General features: G+C 26.9%; 1 long non-coding RNA gene across 1 annotated transcript in view; it reads right to left on the reverse strand.

The window, feature by feature from the left end:
* The window catches only part of LOC108685506, a 5,889-nt gene extending 3,401 nt beyond the window's left edge, over positions 1–2,488 (reverse strand). The window contains exon 1 of the long non-coding RNA XR_001931671.1: positions 2,224–2,488. This is a non-coding gene — a long non-coding RNA (uncharacterized LOC108685506). The remainder of the gene's footprint in view (positions 1–2,223) is intronic.
* Positions 2,489–5,002: the final 2,514 nt, after the last annotated feature.

Raw genomic sequence — 5,002 nt, forward strand, 5'->3', positions numbered from 1 at the left:
CGTAAGTAAATTATTATACAATGATCTATATATCCTGAAATTAAATGTACAATTCGCAGAAACGTAATAAATTGATCTCAATAAAGAAAAATCAATAGAAAAATAAAATAAATTGATCATTGTTACTACACTGGTTATTGATGATAATTCACGGCTGATGCTTGATTTTTCAATAATGCCTTAGTCACTGTAGTAATTGACGATATTAAATTTTTTTTTAAACGCTTGCAAAAAAAGCAATCATCTAATGAAATTTTTAATAAATCTTATTTTTAGCTAAATTTTTGCTGGTTTATCTTTCCTCTTTCTTTCTTCATGTTGGAAAAAAAGGAGATAAGATGAATAGTCCAAGAAATTCAGCTGAAAAGAACAGATTTATTGATAAACAGCTAAATAACAATGTAAAGTGTATTATTCAACACAATATTTATAAAGATATATAGTACACAGAACGATTTTGCTGAAAGATTAATAAATTTAGCTAACAATAAATACAGATCTGAAGATAATTACATTAGAACATCAAAATAATTATACATAAGAATTTCAAGCATAATGAGCAAGGCTACAGAAAATTTTAGGGTTCTAGCAATTAGTTTGAATATCCTATACATAATTATTTTCATGATTATTTTCATAATTTAACAAAATTATTTTCAGATTTGTATCTAAATAGTTCAATTTTTATATACTTCAGCAAAATCATTTTTTTTTTCGTGTACCACTATTTATTACTAATATTTAACTTATGATAAAAAAATTTCATTATGGCATATACAAAACATATAAAACTCGCTGGGCAGACAAGGCTTGTTCTCTTCAGCTGAATTTCTTGCATTATTCTTATTTTCTCTTTTTTCTCCGTAGAAAGAAAAAGAACTATGTAAAAAGTTCAGCTGAGAAAGAATAGACCTAATATATTAATCTAAAAAAAGCTTATAAATATAAACTTTTTGTGTGGATGTATTTAATTTTCCGTGCAAGAAAATAACCATGTGCAATTATAATCGAGATACTCTCGTGTTATCTTATCGAGGCTTACTCATAGCTTATAATGAGGCATTGACAGGCGTGTTTGTGATATTTATCATTTTCTTTGTGATAATAATAATCTATGAATTAGATCGATATCAATCCAAATTACTTTTTTAAAACTTTTGAAAAGATAAGTATAAGTTATATTTCTGCCAGAAATAGTACAAACTTAACGACATTATCTCTCTCTATGAAATACTGCAATTAATTAAGTTTATAAATGTATTTTCTTTTTACACAGCATTTATTTACGATTACTTTTTTTTCATAATAAATAGTGTACAGTGTTCGAGATTCGATAGTGATGTAATATGGATTTTTGAAAAGAATATCATTTTTAAAAAATGTTACATTCAAACAGAATTTAAAATTTCTTTTGTAACCATGTGATGAAACACAGACTTGAGTGATGGTCGCAATATAAAGAATGCGAGCTATATTTTATCGGCGATAATAAAAAAAACAGAAAGAACTAACGACTGTTTTTTTTAATTATTATTCGCTTATTTGAATCGTTTATAGACCATCGTTCAGATATTAACATATATAAACTACGTTGTTTACATGTAAAAGCTCAATACTAATTTAGTATGCGTTTATCTTCGTGTTTCAGCTGATCTAGCAACAAGTATAACAGCGCCAAAAGGTAAAACAAACATAATAACAACAACTGGGTATGTTACATAACGCCTAGCTAAACATTTATCACGGCTAAACAGTGTGACTAATAAAGTTGTAAATAACTGCATACCAACAATAGTCCAAACTCAATAACGAAAGAATATAACTCGCAAATTGTTTTTTTTGTTTTTTTTTTGCAAAAACTGTATAACTATAATGACAATAACTGTATAACCATAATGACAAATGTTAATAAGCAATGTTAATATGCAATTAAATTTCGATATTTATTTAGAAATACGATATTTTGAAGTGTGGAGTTAACAGATTTCTAGAGAAAACCTATATTTCAAATTGTGACAGTTATTTTGCTATAAAATAATAATAACAAGTTGTTTTTGTAAGTAATAATAACGCTAAGTCTGACACGTGCTAAAATGCGCCGAATCAAAAATCGGATGGCTAAGTTTCAGCCGTTTCAGCTTCAGGCGCGAATACATAAAATTTTGCCGGTGGTTCACCTCTTTCGGGTATGCGGTGTAACAGTCACGAGAAACGGCCACTTACCGAAGGTGTGCTTTTTCACTCCCTCTCTCGTCCATTCGAAAATCGGCGTTACTTTAAAGTCGCTCCCGGTCGACTTTCACCGTGCGATTTCGCGAGGCGAAGCGAGGTGAGGCGAGACGAGGCGAGACGAAGCGAGACGAGCGAGATATTCGATTTAAATGCCTCGTCGAACATGTTACGCGGCACTGCACGAAAGACGCGAATTAACTCCGTGATACGAGCTGGCAATCCGCGAGCGATAGTCCTGACGATTGTTAAGGACAAATTTAATAATAGTCGCGGTGAACTGTCGATGTATAGCGCCCGTGGAGCATGATTGGTTGCTTAGCTAGTAGCGATTGGCTTTATGCATATATAGATGACAATCAGAGTCGTAGGAAAGTCGAGTGCACCAGAAGCGATTAGAATTCTGAATTTAAATGCGAGAACGAGTATAATGACAAATAAAATGACAAGATGGCATAATTCGATTAGCTTTTGATATAAAATTAAATTTAGAAATGTTTTACACATGCGTGGAAAAGCGCGTGTTTTGAAATTTGAAGTATAATCATCAGAAATTATTGAAAAGTTGAGTTTGTAAATGCAAAAATGAGAGCAAAACGAATATAATGATAAACGAGATAATAAATAATGATTAGCATTTGCTATAAAATTAAGTTTAGAAAAATATCATTCTATTTCTAAAAAAAAGTAATACTCAATTTCCTTTCTTTCTTTTAGTAATAATTATCTTTAACAAAAAATATTTTCTTGATAATAATCTTAAAATGTACTTATCATAAATTTTATAAAAAAATATTAATATATGTATTCAAAATAAGATTTTCTTTTGAAGAATATTATAAAATCGAAATTATTTTATATGATTAGTAAGCAAATTGAATTGTTAATTTAATAATCTTAATCGAAAATATTAGACTTATACTAACTTCAGAATATATTTTGAATAAATTTGATTCTTGTAATAAACATATGATAGATTTGTAGGTATAAACTTTCTTAAAAATTCAAAATATTTGAAACAAGTAATTATTTGCGTATGTGTCGTTTCTCCAATTTTATAATATATAAAAAAAAAAATAAAGTTTTGTTTTGAGTAAGAATGCACTTTAAAAAATATCGATTCAACACACAAACAGTGTCTTATACATAATTTTCACTGTATTTGATGTTAATATTAATATATCGTAGCTTTTTAAATCCACACTCCATAATGGCTAATATAAATCAGAGATTTTAATTTTATGCAATTTTTTTTAAATACAAATCACCGCATAATATTAAATGCATATCGATATTTTTTAAAGTGTGTAATAAAAGAATGGTAAGATGGTAAGAATGGTAATTCAATTAGACTTTGATATGAAATTAAATTTAGAAATTTAGATACTCGTTTAGAAGCGCGTTTAAAATTTGAAATCGATAGGACACCAAAAGCGATTGGAATATTTAATCTTTAAATGAATATTTAATCTTTAAATTTAAAGAATAAGAGCAAGACGATTGTACTGACAGATAATAAAATTATATGTATAATTCGTTTAACATTTGGAGTGAAAGATAAATTTAGGAATTGGACTTGGAAATATATATTTAAAAATTTATAATTAATAGGCTATTAGAAGCGATAGGAATGCATTTAAGCGTTTTAAATTTCTTAAATTTAAAAATGAGGATAGAATATATTCAAAGAAAATGACAATAATAATTTATAAGAGCTTAGAGGAACAATAAATATTATTTATACAATAATGCAATAATTGTCTTAAAATTTGAAATCGAAAAAAAATTCATTAGAATAAACTTTAAAAAAGAATAAATTAAAAAAAAACCTATATTTGCAATGGAATTTGCGCATTAGTAATTGTAAAGATAAGCTATCGATATCTTAAGATATCATTATGAATGTATTCCATTGTGAACGTACAATGCATATAACAATCTAAAAAACAACAATTTAGCATTAATAAGAATATTAACAAACGAGCTCTCTCGAAATGTTTTTACGAAAAGATTACACATTAATTCTAGATCGCAATTAAAAGTAACATAAAAATTTAATAATGATTTAGAAGCTGCAAAAATTATTTCAATAAAAAAAGAAGTACTATTACATGTACTTTAATGGAATTGCAATTAAGAAATAATGATAAAAATTTAAAATCCATTATAAATGTTTTAATTATTCAATATGATTTATGTAAAATTTTATCGTAAATAGAGATTAATTGTTGTAAATAAAACATATTAATTTATTCTAATTATTTACAAAACAACTAATCTTTGTATCATGATAACTTTAAGCATAAATCGTTTTGATCGTTTAAAGTACTTACACAAAACAATTAAGATTTTTGTCATTATTTTTTAAATTATAGTATTATAATAATAAAAATAATAAAAAACAAAGGAAATAAATTAGACAAGTATATTGCTAAATAAAAATATAATGTTATTTAATGTTATACAACTTTCATTTATTTAAATATTAACATATTGTATTTGTGAAAATGTGCGTAATACATCCTCTTAAATAAACATTTTTACGCCAAATGTTCAAATGTCAGAGTCTTTTGTCGTTTATTATGTATTTTTGTTACGTACATATGTGAGACTTGCTCTCACGAAATTTTTTCACACGCATTCCTCCAAATCTCTCGCAAGACACGGCATAATAGGTGAATGCTACCAACCACGATCAAGCGCAATCACAACGTGTATTGCGATCACAAAAAAGTGAAAATTCTTCCTGTTTACACATTACTTAGGATACTGC

Source organism: Atta colombica, unplaced genomic scaffold (genome assembly GCF_001594045.1).
Source record: "Atta colombica isolate Treedump-2 unplaced genomic scaffold, Acol1.0 scaffold153, whole genome shotgun sequence".
Taxonomy (NCBI): Eukaryota; Metazoa; Arthropoda; class Insecta; order Hymenoptera; family Formicidae; genus Atta; species Atta colombica.